Genomic DNA, 12,716 nt, shown 5'->3' with positions numbered 1-12,716 from the left:
CCAGAAAGCGTCCTTCAGACGGAGTCTGGCGGAGAGCATTTTAAAAGATGGGAAGCCCAAGCAAGTGCCGCCTGTCCTGAAGGCTTGGTTCCAGCCCGGAGAATGAGTCCCCCAGCGGCATTTGTGGGATGTTTAAGAAAAAGAGGGCTCTATGAAAGGAACAGAGGGACCCGTGTGAAAGTCTGAACAAGGCAGCCTCAGTTCTTGAGGCTGTGTCACAATTCGGCGTTCCCAGCTGTTAAAAAAGCAAACTTGTGTTGACCGCAGAATCATTGGTTCCCGGGAAAGTTGGGTGGCAGCTTTGCTCAGTTTCAAGCAACTACATTCCAAAGACACTAGGAAGGCTAAATTTTATTTCCATTCCCTTCCTCTTCACGTCAAGTTAAATGAAAAATAGGTCTGTTTGTGCTTTACAAAAATACTAAGACTATAATCTCTCTCGGCTAACTAATCTGATGAATTTAATAGGATTATTTCTCAAATAGATATTTCTCCACTGAAATGAAATTTAAGGGTTTTTACAGCCTTAAGGCTGTGTTAAGAAAACTCCATTTTCAGTATCTCTTACTGAGAACGTGTTAATGGCAAAGGGGTTAAAATAACAGCTTTGGCATCAAACTAGACCCAGATTTGAGTTCCATCTCTGCCACTTACTGGTTGATTGACCGTGAACGAGTTATCCTTATCTTCTTTAGCCTCAGTTTCCTCAACTGTAAAGCACAGATAGTAAATCCTCTTTTAATAAAGGTGGTTGTGATGCTTAAGTGAGGTAAGTTTTGTTAAGTGCTTAACATCGTTCCTGACTGCTCAATAAATGGTACCTGTTATCATTATTATCAACAACTACCCTTAATATCAGGTGCTTAGAAGCAGCAACTGAATTAGCTGGCTGTACTATTTCAGAGATAGGTATTATAATCTCTTCTTACTCATAAATTCTTTTTGGGGTGTTGATATGAAAGCCACAAAGGAAGTACAATGTGTCAAATTCATCATGTCGGAAATGAATCATTATTTCCCCTTGCAAATCTTCTCTTACACATATGACTTTCTATCATATTAGTTATCTCCATATTACTCAAGTTGAATTATTTTTAAATTATCTTTTAAAAGGTATAAATCAGATGTCCTACTCCTACTTGAAAACCTTTAGTGACTTCTCATTTGATTTAAAATAAAATCTAAATTCCCTGCCATGACCCGCAAAACCCTAAACCATCTTTCCCTGCCCACCTCTCCACTCTCCTGCATTTCTCCCTCCTGCTAGCTCACTTCCCTCCAAGGGCACAGGACATTCCTCAGACACAAGAGTAGACTAAGCTTCAGGGTTCTCTCAGGGCCTTCTCCCTGGCAGTTCCCTCTGCGAGTTTTTTACCCCAGCCTCTTTAAATGCCTGGCTTGTTTTCAGTCCTCAGCTTTCAGCTTATTCATCAGAGTATTCAGCAAGTATTTATTCTGTTTTTGCTATGTGTCAGGAACTGTTCTAGGTGCCCGAATGTAGTAGCAAGCAAGAAAGAACACAGCCCTGCCCTCCTGGAATTCAATTAAAATAAATAACAAGAAAGATATCAGGCTGTGATAGGGACCATGCAGAGAATTCAAAGTAGGGGGATGTGAGAGTGACTGAAGGACTGCTTTACATTGAGGGTCAAGGTAAGAGAGGCCACTCTGAGAGGACAGTATTCAAACTGAAATTTTAATTATCAGAAGGAGCCAACTTTCCAGCAAAGCTCAGGGAAGAGCACATTAGGCAAAGGGAACAGCTAACGCAAGGACTAAAGCTAATGCCTGTGAGGACAAGCTTCGTGGGTTTGAGAAACTGGAAAGAGGCCACTGTGGCTTAAGATGCAGTGAGAGAGAGGAGAGTATACAGCTCACGTAGGCCTTTGTAAACCAGGGGAATGCGTTTGGGCTTTATTGTTATAGAAGCCAGTGGGAGATTTTAAACATGGAAATAAGTTTATCTGTTTATATATTTTTAAAAAGCACTGTGAAATAAATGCAGAATTTGAGACATTCTATTAGCCAACTAGCCCAGACTCTTCATAAACATCATTGTCAGGAAAAACTAACCAAAAAAGTACGTGAATCTTGATGGAGTTCTAAATGAGAGAGAGACAGGGGAAAGAGAAGAGAGAAAGAGAGAGAGAAGAAGGGAGAGACTATAAAAGACATTTAAGAAACAATTGGGGAAATTTGAATATAGGCTGTGTATTAGATGATATTATGGAATTACTGTTATTTTTCTCAGATATGGAATTATGGCTATATAAGGGAATTTATTTTTAGAAGATGCAAGCTGAAATATTTAAGGGTAAAGAGCCATGACTTCTGAAACTTATATTCAAATGGCTCAGCAAAAGACAGAGAGAAATACAAACCAAATATTAACAGTTGGATCTCGGTGAGGATGTATGGGGATATATATATATATATATATATATATATATATACTATTCTACTATTCATGTACTCTACTATTCATGTATTATTATTTTACCTTTTCTAGAAATTTGGAATTTTTCAGAATAAAAAGTAGGGAAGAAAATCACTCTGTAGACTTCCATTTCTGACAGTTAATGAAATAGATACCTTGTCCAACTCAGACTGAAAGCAACTTAAAATGCTTTTAAATATTAAAAAAAAAAGAAAATGTATCAATGAGCTAGCATGAAAATAAGGATTGATTACTCAGAAGCTAAGAACTAGTAAAAGAGATAAGTAGAACCCTGAAGTCAAGCTTTGTCTTGGCTAAATCAGATGAATTTGAGTTTTAGCTGTCATGGTCTCATGAGGCATGGAAAGAAGAGACAAAGGCCAGGTTCCTGCCAACGTGAGGAATCTCATAAGACACTCCACACATAAAGCCAGGATCCCCCAAAAGGCCTCTTCAGCCTCTTTCCAGAAGACTACAAAAGGAAATTGCCTATAATCAGCCTTAACATAGGATGGAGGGGGAAATATCTCCTCTGAGATTTTTTTTTTTTAACCAAAGGCAATAATCTTCTCTACCTGAGTTGTCTGAAAAACTCAAGCACGTAATTTACCTTAAAGTGGTTTCAGGTTGGTGATGCCCGCAGGCAGCTGGCAAAGGTAAACCAGGTCACGTTTAGAGAAATCCAAATGCTATAGGCTGAATGTTTGTTTCCCTCCCCCAAATTCATATGTTTAAACCTAATCCCCAGTGTGATGGTATCTGGAGATAAGGGCTTTGGCTGGTGATTAGGTCATAAGAGTGGAGCCCTCATGAATGAGATTAGTGCCTTTATAAAGGAAACCCCAGAGAGCAACTTCATCCCTTCCACCATGTGAGAACACAGTGAGATGATAGCCCTCTATGAACCAGAAAAGGCACCCTCACCAGACACTGAATCTGCCAGCACCTTGATCTTGGGTTTCCAGGCTTCAGAACTGTGAAGAATAGATGTTTTAAGCAATGGTATTTTACTTTACGGTATTTTGTCAACCCAAGTTGACTATGACACCAACTTAAGCCAGACTCCAAACATTTCCACAGAAAAACTTCCAAGAAATATGAACTCTCAATCAAATCAGAAATCATACAAAGAGAGAAGGCGTCTTGTACAAGAATTAGCAGGAAAAAAAAAAAAAAAACCCAAACAAACAAAAAAACAGATAACAGAATCAAACACATAAAGACTTTAAAACTGGAATAGATCACAGTCATAGATTATAAATAGTCATAGACTATAAATAAGTATGTTTAATATAAAAGAAATAAAAGATTGAAAATATAAATAATGAAGTTCTGCAAAAAATGAATGGGCAGGTTTAAAAACAATCTAGACTTTAAAAAAATCCACAATAATTAGAATTTAAAATTCAATGGGCAGGTTTACCAGTAGATTAGACATTCTGAAGAGAGAATGAGCAAATTGGAAGAAAGAACTGAACTAATTTTTTTATATAAAAGAGAATCAGAGGATAGACTGAGAAGATCTAACATGTGTCTGATTGAAATTCTGAGAAGAGAAACAGACAACACTTTCAGCAAGATTTTTTTAAAGAATAAAAGAAAAATATTTACATCTAGACATGAAATAATGAAAATGCAGAGCACTGAAAACAAAGTAAAACCAGCGAGAGAGGGCTCCCCTGGTGGTGCGGTGGTTAAGAATCCACCTGCCAATGACGGGGACACGGGTTCCAGCCCTGGTCTGGGAAGATCCCACATACCGCGGAGCAACTAAGCCTGTGTGCCACAACTACTGAATCCTGCGCAACTAGACCCCGTGCCCTGCCACAGAGAAGCCACCGCGGTGACAAGCCCGCACACCACAACGAACAGTAGCTGAATATCTTTGATATTACAGTCAGAGAAAATGACTGTCAACCTAGAGTTATTTAACCAGTTGAAATATCTTTCAAAAATGAGGATGAAATAAAGGCATTTTCAAGTAAACAAAAACTGATTTTGCCATCACAGACCCTCACTGACAGAAGCTATATGGGTTCTCCTTCGAGAAGGAAAATGATCTTGGATGGTTAAAGATGCAGGAAGGAAATGGCGACCATATTAAGTGGTAAATAAATAGATACATATAAACAACTATTAACTGATGTCATTGCTCTATCTTGCCTTGTAAATTCATTCAGTCATCTATTCAATAACACATATGTTGAAATGCCTATTGTGTGCCAAACATTACTAGATGAATGCCCTGGTGTTGACATAGGCTTACTTGACCATTTTCCAGTGCCTTGAAGAAGGGAGAGAGCAATGAGTGTGCATAACCTTAAACCTGCTGGGTTGTTAGGATAGATCAAGCTTAGCTTCTTTTTTTAAAAGCTGAAGCTGGGTGGCTGGACTTTTCTCTGAGTTATAAATGACACCATTGAGTCAAGACAAATTTGAATAACCCGGTGGATGATGCTTGTGGCTTCCTTTTCCAACAATTCTATCAGAGAATAACACTGCTCCCTTGACTGAAAGAAAGTCAGAATGTTGGGTGTGATAAAAACGAACGAAACTGAGTTATTTGTAGTGAGGTGGATGGACCTAGAGACTGTCATACAGAGTGAAGTAAGTCAGAAAGAGAAAAACAAATACCGTATGCTAACACATATATATGGAATCTAAAAAAAAAAAAGAAAAAAAATGGTCAGAAGAACCTAGGGGCAAGACGGGAATAAAGATGCAGACCTACTAGAGAATGGACTTGAGGATACGGGGAGGAAGAAGGGTAAGCTGGGACAAAGTGAGAGAGTGGCATGGACATATATACACTACCAAACGTAAAATAGATAGCTAGTGGGAAGCATCCGCATAGCACAGGGAGATCAGCTCGGTGCTTTGTGACCACCTAGAGGGGTGGGATAGGGAGGGTGGGAGGGAGGGAGATGCAAGAGGGAAGAGATATGGGGACATATGTATATGTATAACTGATTCACTTTGTTATACAGCAGAAACTAACACACCACTGTAAAGCAATTATACTCCAATAAAGATGTTAAAAGAAAAAAAAGAATGTTGGGTGTGGAGGTTCCTCAGCAAGAATATAGACTTGGCAGCTCTACCTTTTGGAGTAAAAGAGAAAAAAATGAAGGGGAAGGAGCTTTCCAAAGGAATACCTAAGAAAAGGAGCATGGGAACGAGACCTCAAAATGCAGGGGAAACAACCTATTAACAGGCTTAATCTTTGATTTGAAATGGAGAATGAATCAATCAATAATAATAGATAAGATTAATTGATGCTAAATATGCACCAGGCATGGTTCTAAGCACTTTACTTGTTTAAGGATTATACCTGGACCCTGACTGATATAAGGACTAAATGAATTAATACATGTAAATTGCTTAGGACAATGCCTAGTACATAATAAACACTAGATAATTTTTGCTATTACTATTATTTTAATTAATATTTCATCTCTACAGCAACCCTATGAAGTAGGTACTAATATTATCCCCATTTTACAGACTCTTAGATTGGCTTCCCTAGAAGCAGATCCTGAGACAGACATTTAGATCCACGTGATTTATTGAGGGAGAGATCTACAGGAGGCACCTGTAAGGAAAGGAGTGAAACAGAATAGGGAACAGAAAAGAGCTGAGCAAGAATAACTCCAAGGAAATCTTAGCCTTGGTCTGATTCATAGACAGAGGGCTCTAGGGTCTAGAGCATAAACCTCACCCACTTTAGAGAAGGGTGCTAGCTTTTAGTTCCCCTGTACCGGGATGGGCTGAAATGTAACTTCCCCAGGTATGGCAGCTCCCTCTAGGGCAAACTCTAGAGAGAGGAGGGCAGCTGTAATCCTTAGTAGCCAACCTCACAGCAGCTGGGAGATGTGTATTCAGTAAAGGGCCTCTGAACAGGGCATCTAAACAGCATCCACCACAGCTGGTAAATAGCCGAGCCAGTGTGTCTCCCCCTATACTGCCTCTTGTGAAGTCAAAAGGAAAATGATAAATGGAGACATATGTGACTGACAAAGGGTTAGTACTAAATACTTAGTATTTAAAGAGCTCTTACAATGAAACAACCCAACAGAAAAAAAGGCAACAACCTGATAGAGAGGCAAAGGACAGGGACCAACACTTTACAATGGAAATTCAAGGAACCACAATGAGCCCACATGTGAACTTCAGCTTCACTAGTGTTTCAATAAATGCAAATTAAAACAATGGGACACCTTTTTTGCCTATCATATTGCAGATTTTAAAGAATGATAATACTGTCGGTGAGGCTATGTGAAATTAGTCCTTTCATGTGCTGCTTTTGGGGCAGGAAATTGGTATTACCATTGTGGAAGATTTTGTAATACATATCAAAAACTTCAGTACCTCTTGACCAAACAATTCCATTTTTTAGGACTTTACCTACATAAATGATCAGACAAGTACACAAAATAAATGAACCAGATGTTCATCACATTCATCACAGTCATTTTTAACATGGAAATATTAGAGACAACTTACATGTCCAGAGGATTGGTGAAAACAGTTCTTGTTAATCCATACAATAGAATATTATGCAGTCATTAAAAAATGATGGCTTAGGGACTTCCCTCCACGCTCCCAATGCAGGAGGCCCGGGTTTGATCCCTGGTCAAGGAACTAGATCCCACACACATGCTGCAACTAAGAGTTCTCATGCCACAACTAAAAGATCCCACATGCTACAACGAAGATCCTGCACGTGGCAATGAAGAACCCATGTGCCACAAGTAAGATCCAGTGCAGCCAAATAAAAATAAATAAATAAATAAATATTGTTTTTAAAAGTTGTTTGTTTAAAAAAAATGATGGCTTGGGCTTCCCTGGTGGCACAGTGGTTGAGAGTCCGCCTGCTGATGCAGGGGACACGGGTTCGTGCCCTGGTCCGGGAAGATCCCACATGCCGCGGAGCGGCTGGGCCCGTGAGCCATGGCCGCTGCGCCTGCGCGTCCGGAGCCTGTGCTCCGCAACGGGAGAGGCCACAGCAGTGAGAGGCCCGTGTACCGCAAAAAAAAAAAAAAAAAAAAAGTAAAAAAAAAATGATGGCTTAGATATACACTGGTTGACATAGAAAGATATTCTCCATGGACATATACACACTAACAAACGTAGTAAGGTAGATAGCTAGTGGGAAGCAGCCGCATGACACGGGGATATTGGCTCGGTGCTCTGTGACAGCCTGGAGGGGTGGGATAGGGAGGGTGGGAGGGAGGGAGACGCAAGAGGGAAGAGATATGGGAACATATGTATATGTATAACTGATTCACTTTGTTATAAAGCAGAAACTAACACACCATTGTAAAGTAATTATACCCCAATAAAGATGTTAAAAAAAAAAAAAAAAAGAAAGATATTCTCAATGTATTGGATTGAGTTATTTAAAGAGCACGTTATAAAACACTATAAATATTCAAATGTTCTAATCCATTTTACAATGTGTTCATTACTTTTTAGTTACTTTTGTAATAAAATAACTAGTCGTATTGTGGATAATAGATAAATGAGCAAAGTACTGAGATAATTCACAAATGAAGAAATAAAAATGGCCAATAGGGACTTCCCTGGTGACACAGTGGTTAAGAATCCACCTGCCAATTCAGGGGACACGGGTTTGAGCCCTGGTCTGGGAAGATCCCACATGCCGCAGAGCAACTAGGCCTGTGCGTCGCAACTACTGATCCTGAGCTCTAGAGCCTGCAAGCCACAACTACTGAGCCCACGCACCACAACTACTGAAGCCCGTGCGCCTAGAGCCAGTGCTCTGCAACAAAGAGAAGCCACTGCAATGAGAAGCCCACACACTGCAGCAAAGAGTAGCCCCTGCTCGCGGCAACTAGAGAAAGCCCGCACGCAGCAACGAAGACCCAATGCAGCCAAAAATAAATAAAAAAAAAAAGTCAGTAAACATATGAAAAATGTCTAACCACACCAGTTATCAAAGTACTTCAAATTAGAACAACACTGAAATTATTATTATTATTTAAATTGTTGGCTGCACTGCGCAGCTTGTGGGATCTTAGGTCTCTGACCAGGGATCTAACTCATGCCCTCAGCAGTGAAAGCATGGAGTCCTAACCACTGGACAGCCAAGGAATTCCCTGAAATTATTTTTTAATTGACAAAGATTTTTTAAATGTTACTGTTTAGTGTTACAGAGTATATATCAGTATATCACTCCCAGGTTGCTAATGAGAATATATGCCTTTTGAAACTAATTTGATATACATGTTAAAAGCACTAAAATATTTACACTCTGTCCTAATACTTTCCCACATAAGACTCTATCCAGAGTAAATAATTTAAAATACAAGGAAGAATGTTTACTGTTATGCTATTTTAAAACATTGAAAAATTGGATACAACGTAAATGTCTGTCATTAGGGAAATGATAAATTACAGTATAGCTATAGGGTGGATATAACCATTTTAAAAAGGTATTTATTTCAAAGTTTTTAATAATATGGGGAAATCAATGTTCAATGAAAAAAGCATGTTGCAAAATTGTATATTATGACCCCAACTATGTAAAAAATGTTTAATAAACACTAGAAAGAATTATCCTGAAGCATTCTCTTTACACTTTTCTCTACTTTTCACATTTTCTGTAATAAGCAGAAAAACATAAAGGAATTTTTTAAGGTTTAAAAACTAAGAAAAGTTACCGTGGATTTGCATATCCCCATCCCCCCATAAGTGTGCCTCTCCGTCATTTCCTTCTGGTGGCTTTGTATAAAAAATACTTACGGGGCTTCCCTGGTGGCGTAGTGGTTGAGAGTCTGCCTGCCGATGCAGGGGACACGGGTTCGTGCCCTGGTCTGGGAAGATCCCACATGCCGCAGAGCGGCTGGGCCCGTGAGCCATGGCCGCTGAGCCTGCATGTCCAGAGCCTGTGCTCCGCAATGGGAGAGGCCACAACAGTGAGAGGCCCGCGTACTGCAAAAAACAAAAAACAAAAAAAACTTAGATATGAAATGGGATTAAGTGATTAGGAGTAAGGGGATAACAGAGAGGTTAGGAATTTGGTGGGGTGAGGGAATCCATTCTATGTTGGGGTGACTAACCATTCCTGGATTGAGGGGGTCTCAGGATGCAGAACTATCTTAAATCCAGGACAGGAGTTGGTAAAGGCAGGTGAGCACGGCAACCTTTAGGGCTTGTGGAACAAAGACGGTAGGTGTACGAAGCCTGAGAAAGAGAAGCAAGTAGTTCAGGGCTTTAACCAGGAAACAGCTGTGTTCTTTTACAGGGTTAACTTTTGGGGTTATCTAAAGTTGAGATGGTCGGTATCACAGCTTAACAGCAGATCTGGATGCTGCCTGTTAGCAAAGCAATCAAATGCTCTTAATTCACATGGTGTCACATGTGAAAGAAGTTGCCCAATGACACTTATTTACTACCCTATGATTCCAAAGATCACTTAGGAGGGTGGATTGCTTAGAAAGGAAGCGAGACTCTCTTTCAACTCCCCTAGCAATCTTCCATGTGTCTGACTTCTAAGAGTCTGTCTGCCTCCAGGATAGTATGCATACTCAGATGTTCTCCACTGAAGATAATAACCACTGTTTTATGACGTTATTATCAGTTTTAATTATGGGATTGCAAATGTGCCCAGAGGTTCCCTTTGAAGATAGAACCATGCAAATCTAAACTATACCTGCTTAGAACTCTTTCTACCTTAGTAGCTAGACTCCACCTCAGATAGGTGTCACTGACCCTTCCCAAAGCATTGTTTTGTTTTGCATCAGTAGGACCTTGATAGGACCCAGAACTCACAGTCACAAGGGACTAAGTTACTTTTTAGAGGTGCCCTACTTCCCAGCTAGCTCAGATTCCTCCCAAGAAGTCAGGTGTGGTCATCCTACAGATACTTGCCAGCTTGCTTGCTGGAGGGATTGTGCAGAAAAGAGCAGATCTTTTAAGAATATTGAGCAACACCACCACGTCAGCGTCTACGAATTCTCTTCATTGCTTTTTACTCACCATCAGTTACAATTGACCACCCACTGACCACAGGCTTTCTTTAAGATGTTCATGAGTTCTCAGAGCCCCTCAAACCCATTTAGATGGCTTATTCATGTCTCCTCTCTATCCAGCTAGGTATAAAGGTTAATTTTTAAGTCCAGCTTTCTTTTTTTTTTTTTTTCCACCGACTCCCAGCTTTCTTAATTAAACTTCTATACTTGTATATCCTTCCACTAGGGAAGAGGAGGAAGAGGGAAGAAAGACTGGACAATCATTGAGTACCCCCACCCCCGCCATGTCAGACACTGAGCAAGCCACTCTATATACTTATCTCATTTAATCCCCACAAATACCCTTTATCCACATATTGTGGATGAGGAAACTGAGGTTCAAATCACTTTGAAAAGTTAATCAAGGTCCTCATTTAACAAGGAGCAGAGCTAAGAGTCTGGTTTTTTTTTTAAACACGTGTGCTCTTTCCCCTCTCGTCAAACAGCCAAATAGGTCTTTCTCCCTCTCTCCCCTCTCCTTTCCTTTCTTCTCCTGGTCCCCTTCTCTCCCCACCTTCCTTCCACCGATATTTTATAATTGTGATAAATGCCATTAAAGATACACAGAATGCTCTGAGGGCTTATATCATGAGAACCAGAACTAGTATAGGAGATGAGGGAAGGTTCTGGAGGAAGAGATATGCTAAGAGATGGGTAAGAAATAAGCAGGTAGAAAGCAGGAAGGTGGGTCAGACACTTTAGGCAGAGTGAACAGCATGAGGGGAGGGCCCCAAGGTGGGAAGGAGACAGGGTATCCGAGGAACAAAAGAAATGAAGTGGGCTTCCCTGGTGGCGCAGTGGTTGAGAATCTGCCTGCCAATGCAGGGGACACGGGTTTGAGCCCTGGTCTGGGAGGATCCCACATGCTGCGGAGCAACTGGGCCCGTGAGCCACAATTACTGAGCCTGCGCGTCCGGAGCCTGTGTTCCGCAACAAGAGAGGTCGCGATAGTGAGAGGCCCGCGCACCGCGACGAAGAGTGGCCCCCACTTGCCACAACTAGAGAAAGCCCTCGCACAGAAACGAAGACCCAACACAGCCATAAATAAATTAATTAATTAAAAAATTTTAAAAAATAAATGAAGTGCAGAGAGTAGGAGGGCTGAGTGAAACTTGGTGGTCGGTGAGGCAGATGGGGCCAAGGGGAGTGAATGCTTGTAGCTGGGGGAGAGGACTCTGGTCCTTCACTGAATGCACCTCACACTCACCTGAAGCACTAAGGAAGAGGAGTATTTTCAGTCTTTGTTGAGAAAGCACTTTCTGTCTTTAGAGTAGTGTTTCTTAATGAAAGCCCTATCGGCACTAGATGTGATTAATCTTCTATGTACAGGACTGGTTGTACTTTGCTTCCAGGCTGGTCTCCAAGTAATAAATGCCAGCAGCAACTTCCTCCTCCCTAGTCCAGGCACTGTGATGACCCCAAACACCCCACAGATTTCTGGAATCCTCTGGAGTGGTCCTGCCTCCTACTGAGAACCATTGCTCTAGTTTGGGCTGCAAGAGTCACTGCCACCAACTTCATGACCATGCTTTATCCCTTCGTCTATCAACATCCAAACTTCTCTTTTGCTGGATGTCCTTCCTACAGACACCCTCATGGCTCTGATGTTTGTCTCCATTACATACTGCGAGCATTTTAATTCCATGCAGTAACTGTTGAGTCTGTTATATGCCAAGGTTGGGAGTACAGACAGGCTAGTGACATAGACAGACTGGAAACAATTACTTACCATACGGTGGGGAAAGTGCAACTAAGGAAGCTTGCACAAGGGACGGGGTTGGCAGAGGAGGAAGTGATGACCTCTCCTGGACCAAGAGGCCAGGGGGGAAGGGCATTCTACAGGTGGAGAGGGCAGCAGCATATTTTATGGAGACATAGAACACCTGGTGAGCTTGGCAGCTATAAAGAGCTTGGCATTGTTGAAGCATGAATTTCAAGTCAAGGTGTGGCAGGAAGATAGGTTGAAGAGGGAGGAAGCCACAGTTCACCAGGGGTCTCATGTGCCACGCTAAGGAGCTCAGATAACATGCAGAAGAAACTCCGCAATGTGTTATACTTGCAAATCTTCAATCATCCTGAAATGATAACATCTGAATGAGGTGTTTGAGAATTTTCTGAAGAGCTATATAGATAAGGTCACAGCAGTGTGATGCAGTTTCTCTCTGGCTCTATAACCTCATTTATGAAGTTCTTGTGTGCCTTGGTAGATTTTGAAGTTTCTTTTCATGGAGTTTTTAAAAACAGCT

The 12,716-nt window shown here is 41.0% G+C and overlaps 1 protein-coding gene across 2 annotated transcripts in view; it reads right to left on the bottom strand.

Annotated features, from left to right (window-relative positions):
• GPSM2 (G protein signaling modulator 2) overlaps positions 1-12,716 on the bottom strand; it is a 93,537-nt gene that overhangs the window by 63,085 nt on the left and 17,736 nt on the right. The window lies entirely within an intron of this gene.

Source organism: Stenella coeruleoalba (assembly GCF_951394435.1).
Source record: "Stenella coeruleoalba genome assembly, chromosome: 1".
NCBI lineage: Eukaryota > Metazoa > Chordata > Mammalia > Artiodactyla > Delphinidae > Stenella > Stenella coeruleoalba.
The sequence above is the reverse complement of the archived record's forward strand: the minus strand, read 5'-3'. Positions and strand labels throughout refer to the sequence as shown.